Here is a 10651-nt window from a genome sequence, read left to right as displayed (position 1 = left end):
CATCCAAGGCATTCCTTTTGTCCTTTTGATCTTTTAGCAGTTCAGTCCTAAGCTCATTCAACTTCTTCACTAGAGCAACATTAAGAGCCTTTTGGTGCTCTTTCTTTACATTGGCCTCTACTGCTTCTTCTAGACTCTGCACCTGATCATCCACTATAGTACATAGAAGTTTGAGTTGTGCTAGTGATAATTCAGTGTCAGGAAGATTAGTACCCGGGATTAAACAGATAAGTGTGTCTACAGCCGCCTGAATAATATCTTGTTCTCTTTTCCTATGAATGCCTTCAAGGCACTCTTGGGCAACCTTTATGCTCTGCATAAGCTCAGACTCACTTGCAGATTGGAGATCAATGGGGCTTGAGATAGCAGCCAGTTTGGCTTGGCTATCGGTTGCCTTAGGAGTCTCAATCTATGTGCTCTTCATCGCTTCGATTGTCTTGTCTGCTTCTTCCTTCTTTTTCCTCTCCTTCTCTTCCTTCTCTTTCTCTTCTCTCTTTTTCTTCTCTTCCTCTTCCATCTTCTTCTTATCTTCTTCTTCTTTCTGCTTCTTCTCTGCTTCTACCTTCTTCTTTGCTTCTTCTTCCTTCTTCTTATGTGCTTCCTCTTCCTTCTTCTTTTGTTCTTCCTCTTCCTTCTTCTTCTTCTCTTCCGCTTCGTTCTTCTTCTATTCTTCCTCTTCCTTCTTCTTCTTCTTCTCTTCTGCTTCCTTCTTCTTCTTCTCTTCCTCTTCCTTCTTTTTCTTCTCCTCTTCTTCCTTCTTTCTCTTTTCTTCCTTATCCTCTTCTTCTTTCTTTTTCCTATCATCTTCTTGCTTCTTCTTTTCTTCATCTTTCTGTTTCTCCTCTTCCTCTTTTCTCTTCTCTTCCTCTTTCTTCTGTTTCTCATCTTCATCCTTCTTCTTTTTCTCTTCATGTTCCTTTGTGGCTTGCTATGTGTCCTCAACTTGTTCACCGCCCTGATCGGCCTGTTGCCCTTGTTCAGTTCCCTTAGAAGGTATGTCCTGAGTGACATCATCTACATCCAGGGCATCGACATCAATGGTGTCGATTGGTTCTTCAACCAGGTTTCCTTCCTCATCGAAGACCTCATCTAGTTTGGAAATAATCAGTTCCTTTTCCACTTGGAGGTTGGCCATTCATGCTTTGTGAGAGTTGATAGCATGAGCCATATGCTGATGTGTATCTTTTTCAACATCATCAACTCTCCCCTCCAACAACCAGAGTCTTCTTCTCCTTGTGAAGAAGAGACCTTTATTTTGATCCAGGGCATCAAATAATTCTGAATTTGAGAATTCGGGGAAGTACTGTGCAAAGACTTTCTCCCTAATCTCTTGTTCCTTTTTAATGGCAATGCACCATTTATTATCTAATGCTTTAAATAATGAATCCGGTGTCTGAGATTTAATCTTTGATGGTGACCGGTCATTTTTACATAAATAAAGAATGATTTCCTATAGTACTTCATCTTTTTCCTCACTATTAAATTCACCATAATAGTCTATTAAATCATGAAGTAACTTTCTCCTAATATTTTTTACTATTCTTTGAGAATGTGTCAAAGGTTTGTATGAGGAGATGTCTATATTTACCGGTGCGGATTTTGTCGGTTCATTCTTCTTCATCTTCTTTGTCTGTCTTGCCTTCTTTGGCTGTTCATCAGACTCAGTTTCTTCGGAGTTCGGTTCATTTGCCTTAGTCTTCCTCTTTCTTTCGAAGACTTTTGCCAGTGTTACCTCTGGTTTCTTCTTTGCTGGTGACCGCTTGGTCACTCTTGGAGTTGCAGTGGTAGCCGGTGCCGATGCTGCAGGCACTACCTTAGCTTTCTTAGCTGCTGGTTCTTTTCCCTTCTTCACCGATGGTTCTTCAACCAGTGCAATCCTCTCCAAGTAGGTTCCGGTCCTCTTAGCCTTTGGATCAAGAGGTGAGGCAATAAGGGTTGAGGCATACCCTTCCAGCATGTCAAACATAACTTCATAGCCCATTGGCTCTACCTCCTCCATTCTAGGTTCAATAGCCTCCATTAGGCATTTGTCCACCTAAATAGTGAAACGGATGTCATCTTTGTATTTCTTCACTATGTCACCTAAGATTCTTACCCTCTGACTCATCTTTCTTCTGAACTCATCAAAATATTTGTTCAGTACCTCAGGGTAGTTGGTTCCAATGGCTTGCACACTGTCCTTTATCTGCTTGGTTACCGGTTGGTCAAGGGACCACTGGACATCTCCTACACCAGGAAAGTAGCCTTGGAAATAGAAAAATAACCCTACCAGCAGTTGTCCAAACTTAAACCTCAGTGAGTTGTCTTGCTTAATTGCCTTAAGATTTAGCAGGAGTTGCCTCTGCATGCCGGTGTATAAGTTAAAAGATGTATCCTCTTTTATCATTCGGTAAGCAGCATTTACTGCTACAGCAGATACAGAATTAATCTTGCTAGCTGAAAATGTTCTGTATCCTATCACCATGCAGGCATATTTCACTAGATCATCCTTGATAGGATTGACTATCATACCCCGTGAATCACTTGTTGAACCGGTCAGCTTGGTCATTTCCATTTTGCTCACTTTTCTCAGGGCTGGCACTTCCCCTATGTTGCAAAAACTGGTGACTGCATGAATTGCCTAAAGCATGATATCATGCATCCTTTCCAAGTACATCTTTTCATCATGGACTCTTCTCAAGATGATCCTGATGTGATCCTCTGTGAAGTCTTCTAGAAAATATACTGCGTTGTGGAATTTCTTCTTCTCTATTACACTAAATTCTGGTTTGATCTTTTTGTCCTTGCCACAAAATAGACCTAACTGAATATGAATAGCTTAAGACCCTACGTCTTCTATCTTCCAGTCAATGTAATCAGAAATTCCTTCTTCAACTATGACTCTAGTTGGAACTTGTGATAAAGCATTATATTTGGACTTCCTCTGAATAAAATTTTCTGACTCTATGGATGTACTCAAACTTGTATGTGATGCAGAAGCCATTGAAGAGTATTTCAAGAACACGAAAAATACCTTTCAAACATGAATTTAGGGCTTCCTGATTCCACTTCACTCCACTCTTCATCAAATGCAAAATCACCACTTTGAGTTCTCTTTCAAGGTTATCCAATTTCTTGAAATCTAAGCTCAAATTGCCTTTACTTCGCTCTACACTTGAAAACTTTTCTTCGCTCGAAAACATATAGTGAGAAATGATTTGAAAAATGCATTTATACATGTTTCTCACCTACCATCATTAATGCTCCTCTATTAGGGCATACACCCTAATTTGCCTTTTTACCATTTTCGGTCTTCTGCCAAGCGACAGGTATCGCATACCGGTTAAAGTCTTTTACCGGTGTCAACCGAGGGTTTGAAAGCATTTCGCCATTTGCTCCCACTAAGCCTTTGAGGCTTAGTTTTCCGGTTCTGATATTTCCACACTAGGTGTAGAAACCGGTTCCTCTTCTGACATTATTGGTTTCTTCCTCCATGTTTTCTTCATGTCCCTTTGAACTTTTTCAACATCTATTTCTCCTTCCTGAGTGACCGGTATATCATCAGATATACTTTTTCTGCTTCTGTAGAATCTTGCAATGTGACCCAGTTTGTTGCAGTGATAGCAAACAAGTCCAGGTGCTCTCCAAGGTCCATTGTACACGTTTCCATTCTTCCTTCTGCATGTTGCAGTAGTGTGACCATGACCATGATAGATCATATAACTTTCTCTCCATCCGGTTGCCACTTGATGGCCACCACTTCTTGACTGATGATTGAAGACATTAAATCGGTTGTGGTTCTAGTTCATAAAAGGTTCAGGACCAGTTCCTTGGGTCCTCTGAGGATATCTTCTAGTTTTATTCATTATAGACCTGCATTCAAATGCTCTATGCCCAAACTTGTTGCATGCATAACAATGACCATTGAACTTATTTGATCTAGGTATATTGTTGATAAAATAAGAAAAATTATTGTAGGCCTTGCTCCTACATACATTGGCAGTGTGTCCTTCTTTAAGATAGTTAAAGCAAACAGGTTTGAAGTTTTGTTTACCTTTTCCTTTGAGTGTCGATTGCTTCTTTGATGCTTCAGCATTTGTTCTTGAGGATTCTCCTTCCTCATGTCCAGAAAAACCAAGACCATTGGTATTCTTTTCCGGTCTAGATGACTCAAGCTTTTTCTCTAGCTTGACAGTACTTTTGCCAAACTTAACAAGTATTTCCTTTGAGTCAAAGAGTTCTTTGGAAATAGCAGTATTTGTCTCCATTAGACTTGCATTTTTAGAGATGGCAATGTTCAGTTCTCCATGCATGTCTTCTTTTTCCATTCTGCTCTCATGAAGGCAAGTAGTCAGTGCACTAATCTCTTGTTTCAACTTGGAGATCTCATGATCTCTGTCCTTTACCAGATCTTCAACTTTTCTCTAGTTCTCAAGCTCTTGACTAAACCGAATAGTCAGTCCTTCCAACTCCTTTCTCAGATTGGAGTTTGAGTCATTTATCTTATTCACTTCAGAAATCATGGCTTCCATGTTAGCTTCATCTTCAGAACTACTTTTAGATAGTTCCATCAGCCTCTCTGCATGTTCTCTTCTTTTTGCTTGACATGCCTTGTATTTGACCATAAGATCATCATAGGCTTGCTCAAACTTAGTGAGTCATTGAGTAAGTTCCCTCAAGGTGTATTCATCCATATCTCTTTCCAAGTGGTTAAACTTATAGAAAGGTTGGCTCTGATACCAATTGATGAATACTAAGAGGGGGGGTGAATTAGTATGCCAAAAACTTCTACACTAAAACACTTACACAGTCTAAAGATAAACCAGTAAAGCAGTCTAATAGTCAAACCAGTTACCACACATGCAAACCAAAATGCGAATAAAGCATTCACCCACAAAAGCAATACAACCATAACACAAGATATTTGATGTGGAAACCCAACTGGGAAAAACCAAGGTGAGATGGAACTCACAAGTCACTATCTGCAGAATAGAAACCAGACCGGTTAAGGTCAGACTGGTTAAGGTCTTACAATGTTCTTCACCAGAACAGATCCTGTTAGGAATCTCAATCTCTGTTAGGAAATCAGTCCGATTAAAGACTACCTTGTTAGAGGAGTTTAGATTCACATGTGTGAACCACCTTGTTAGAGGATTTTACAAAGGCTTTGAGGCCTACCTGGTTAAGGGCTATAGACTTGTCAAAGATGTGAGTAATCAACAAGTGTTTGATCTATCTAATAGCACAAATTGCTTGGTTAGATCCAATATTTCTCACAACTAATGCATTCTAGCATTACTTTAGTCTTCTCTCTCTCTCACAGTTACAACTTGATCTTCTTGGATAAGATCATTCTCAACTTCCACCTTAAACCCTAGCTCAACATTAACCCTTTTAGCAACAACTTAAAACCCTAGACATGATGTCCTTTTAAAGGAATCTGATTTCATGTCGGTCCAATAGGATTACATTAGAATTTCCTAGGTTCAATGAATCTAGACATACTCAGTAACACGACACAAAAAGCACCGTCAATGTGTTGGCACCATCAAATAATCGGTGGATTGAAAACTCATCACAAAATGTCGGTTGGTAACTCATCACAGAGTATTACCAATTCATACAAAATACCGGTTGCCAGTTTGACAACAATGAAGACTGGTAAGAATGTGTTGTGCCGCTTTGCTCCCTCATACCACTTGTGATCTACGAACCTCTTGGGGCCGACATGCCGCTTTAGACCGGGAAACACATTCTACAAAATCAGCACTAGTCTAAAGACTAGTATACCACATACCGGTTGGAACAAATACCGGTTGAGCATAAGCTCATACATATAAAGTGGATCTCAATACAAGTGTGTGTCCATCAATGAAAATCACAACATAAACAACAAAAATGCCAACATGGTTTAATTTAAATTGTTTTGGTGGGTATGCAACCCTTTCTAGGGTCAATGTCCCAGACAGTTTCTCTACGGTTGATACCCACGATGGTAGCTTTAAGAAAAGGCTCAAGGTGGCCTATTGCTTGTGGCCTAAAACAACTAGGTCCTAATACCTATCATAAGTGCCACTCTTGATCCAATTATCAAATCATCAAACAACCTTCAAGATCAAGACAAGTTTTAAAAGCATCTCATTCAAACAACCCTAACGAGGTTAACTAAAGTTTGTCTAGCGGATGTAAATTCATTTAAAGATTATCTTATTAGTTTATCGATCCAAGGGGGATTACCCACCCCTTAGATTTTATTTTTCAAGTGTCCCTTATTACTCCTTGATGATTTATAGAGACACTAGTACATTCAGGGCTGATTTTCGACAGTCGATTGTCAAAATTGCGACCACTCTTCGTCGGACTGCCTACAAAAGTAGTTGTCGAAAACTCATTGTCAGACTTGTCGACAACTCCTATGACCATCGGAAGTACAATTACCCCATGGACTCTACCGATGGTGGGCATGATCGCTCTTCCAGTCAAAAAAGTCATCGGACATAAAGCATCCTCATCAAATGTTTGTTTAGATTGTGTCAGAATATTGACAAAAGTCTGAAACATCGCACCGACAGGAATGTTGTTTGTCCAATGGTTTTGTCATTGGTCCTTTAATATGCATCGATGACCATTCGATAAGGAAGTGTTGTCAGACATATAGAATCCTCATCGGATGTTTGTGTAGGTTGAGTTGGAATTTTGTCGGATTCCAGAAGCTTTGCACCAACAAGAATGTTGTTGGTCCGACGATTCCATCATCGGTGGAAAGCTTTGTCTCCGACGAACATTTTTTTTTTTTTTTTAAATATTATTATCTAGACGTAAAGTACACCTCATTGATATATACAACAAATGATATTCTATCCCCATCAACTACCAATAGGGGGCATAGGTTTGAAGCTAATATGAGGCATACTGGTTTCAAGCTAATATGTTCAGGTGCACCATGGTTGAGATGGTCCAACTCCTAAGAGGACTGTATGAACCACTGAGTACTTGTAAACCTATAAAAAATGGTGCTGATAGGGAATTAGCTAACCCAAATACAAGAGCATTTAAAGCCAATCAGGGAGATGAAATGAATTTATCTACCTTATCTAAGTTAGTTGTTCTTGGGAGCTACCAAAACTTATCTACTATATATATACATGAAATGAATTTATCTACTATATATACACATATTTCCTATAAGTATATCCCAAATTGATAATCTCATATAAAGTATCATCCTATGTCAATACATGACATATACCTATTGAATGACATGTATATATCTCATACTAAGTAGTCACTCGTTATTATATATTCAAAGATGATAATCATGCATTCTGGACTACATGAATATCCTCTTTAATAAAATAAATCACATGTACAAGGTTATTGGGTTGATCGAGTCCAATACCAAAGTACAATAGGTAAAAAAATTACTAAAAATAATGTTACTAGAATCTTAAAAGAAAACATAAATGCATTATGACCACCCACAAAACACTTGATATAAAATAGTTCCAACCTTTCTTTTGTTTAAGTAACTAGGGTATTTGAATTTAAATTTTGGTATATAAAAATAAAATTTTAAAGGTCATCTCTCCCCCTGTATAGTTCAACATGCCCACATGTTTACTCCTAAAAAATTTCAACTCATTTAGATATCTTATTTTCTAGTTATGAAATTGATCTTGGGACCTATGGGTTATGGGCCCATAATATACTTAAGTGAAGTTATCATAAACCATATCAATCTCCGCTTGGAGTGTTTAATATACATATCATCAATGATTACATTGCTTATTTCAATATACATTTGGATTGTAACTTGCAAGAATAGATGAAAGAGAAAGAAAATGTATTGAGGGAGGTGGAAGTGCTCTCTGAGGTGATCATGAATTGATTCCATCGATCCCTAATGGTGGTTTACAATGCCACCCGACCATGTGGAACCCTTAGGTCTACCCCATCGTGCTTGTGGAGATAGTTCCAAATAGTCAATCAAAGTATACAAGGGGGATGATAAGCTCACACATGCCATACACGATGCATACATGACACAAGTAATGGAAAAATACAGTGCAACATCAATAGAGAAGGATGATACCAAGTCATGAATCCATATAGGGTCACTACTTTAAAACTACACAAGGCATTAGATTATAGAGTGCGGTGGAGGAAGTGTCATCGTATGTCTCTTCATACAAGTCCTAATGCTCCATGTGCAGGCTTGCCTTTCATTGTATGTGCTCATGGGGATGCACCATATGGAACCAAGCATTCTCTCATATGGACAAGAATGACAATCACACAATCCCTATGCTACATGGGCGAGTATGTCTCTTTTCACAAGTCCCAATGCTCCATGTGCAAGCATGCCTTTCATTGTATGTTCTACATGGGGACAAACCATGTGGAAGCAAGAATTCTCTCATGTGAATGAGAACAATGATCACATAATCCTTGTGTGAGTGGGCATACCTCTTCGCACAAGTCCCAATGCTCCATGTGAGAGCATGCCTTCCCAAAACACCTTTGGTGTTGTGATAGCCCTCAAGGCGTGCTTAAGGAACGAATTTTATTGTTATTTGTTTTAACCCAAGTCTATTGTTATGTTATCGCTTCATTACAAAACTCCCCAAACACAAATGGCAAGCGTACCACTTTTAGATGAGGGACACGAATGGGAGCCACTCCCTAGTCTCACTCTAGGACTAAGCTAGTGCCATATCTAAATGCAAGACATCTCAAATACATCAAATTGTCTCAATTGCAAAATGCCATTTTCATACATAAGCAAGACATACTCAATTGGGCACAACACCAAGAGAACGAATCCTAATTGATCCCTTATCAAAATTCACATATATGTTATCATGATTCCATAATAGAATATCATCTCAAAATCATCAAGTACCACTTTTCAATAATTCCCAAGTTTGGACCAAAAACTAGTCATGAGGCCAATTACCATTGCCCACGAGACTAAATAGTCTATGGGACCAGGACAAACACCCTTAACTGATGGACCTCAAAAACCCCAAAATTTCAAAGTGCATAAAATGAAAATGCAAGATTAGCCTTTTGATTCTAATCAACTCAACAATACAATACTCCCTCAATTTGTCATTTCAACATCCCAAATAGAATTGAACAACATAACCTCATATATACTCATAATTTCCAAATTTGGTTCATACAAATCATATATTCATCCAAATGGAGAGATTTAAATTGGAAGAATACTTTAATTCACTCAAAAATTCATTTGCAACAAACTAAAATCAAATCAATTGAAAAACAAAGGAGGAATTTGAGTTCCTGCCTCAAACTTGACAAAATCTTTAAATTGACAATGTAATTGAACATAATTGAGATGAGACATGATTTTCTTAAGTGAAGTTACCCATAAAATATGTACAATTGTTTGAATTCTTTTAGCATAAACCACAATGAATCTACACCTATAGTCCAAATTAATCTAGTGAGGCATGCTATCTAAAATCCAAAATCATGAGTATTGGATCGAAGAGTATAGAACAAAAATTTGATTATAGCAATCTGTTATACATAATATATCAAAGCAATTTGCAACCATATCTATTTAAGAATGGTTCAACATATAAACTCTTATCTTTCTTTTTTCTGGTAAGCATTATCAACTATAATGAATATATAATACTGTAAAGAAGTCTTTATTGTTTATTATATAAATGGGGATATGTATAATATGGTATGGTTATATATATTTAATTGTAATAGATAAGATTTGAAAAATATGTTTTTTGTTTATATGTATTTATTCAAATAACTGATCTTTTGTCATTGAAATATAAGGATATCTACCACTTTATTACTATTGAAAATTACTCACTGAGAATTAAAACAAAATAAATCTAGGATATGGAACAAAATTTTCTTAAGGTTTGATAATGGATGTATCCCTCAAATCAATCACAAAATTAACTATATAGATCAATATCTTACTTGAAATCACATAGAGAAAGCTTATTGATTGACTATGAACATGTTACCTTAGGATGAGCTTAGATATGAATTTGGAGTTATCAAAGCAATGTTAACAGCATGTATCGAACATTTGGGATAGCAGCATAGAGAAAGTGGAATATAAGATAGGTGAGAGTGAAGTGCCTTGGATGGAATGTTGGAAGAGATGTGTGGAACCCCTGCACACCCCATAGAAGCATTTAGAAGCCATAAAAAAGTGCCATAGACCAAATATTCATGCCTGTCCTAAGGGTACCAATTGTGACAATCACAAGTTTACCAGTGATACTGCCTACTCAAACAAGTTGTGTTTGTAAACCCCACTAGGTGTGTATATGTAATGGTAATGAAATGTCTTAAGAGTAGCCCTTACACCAGTATGCATAAACCTTGGTGTCATAACGGTGTTGGTGTGGCCTTGGGCCAATGGTGGTTGACTGTTACAATTAGGACAATGATCTCAAACACAATTTATGGTGTTTATAACTCTAATGTCCCAATCTACTTGTATATATTTTCACAAAACAATTAACAACCCAACCATAGCTATTAATAATATTTCTGAATAAAATGCATGCAAAACGTATCATCATTGATAGGATAACTGACTTGTATTTAGTAAGAGACCTCAATGAGTGGAGTTTCATGCTGAAAAGAGTACTTGCAATAAAGATATTGA

Source organism: Cryptomeria japonica, chromosome 10 (assembly GCF_030272615.1).
Source record: "Cryptomeria japonica chromosome 10, Sugi_1.0, whole genome shotgun sequence".
NCBI classification, from domain to species: Eukaryota; Viridiplantae; Streptophyta; class Pinopsida; order Cupressales; family Cupressaceae; genus Cryptomeria; species Cryptomeria japonica.
The sequence above is the reverse complement of the archived record's forward strand: the minus strand, read 5'-3'. Positions refer to the sequence as shown.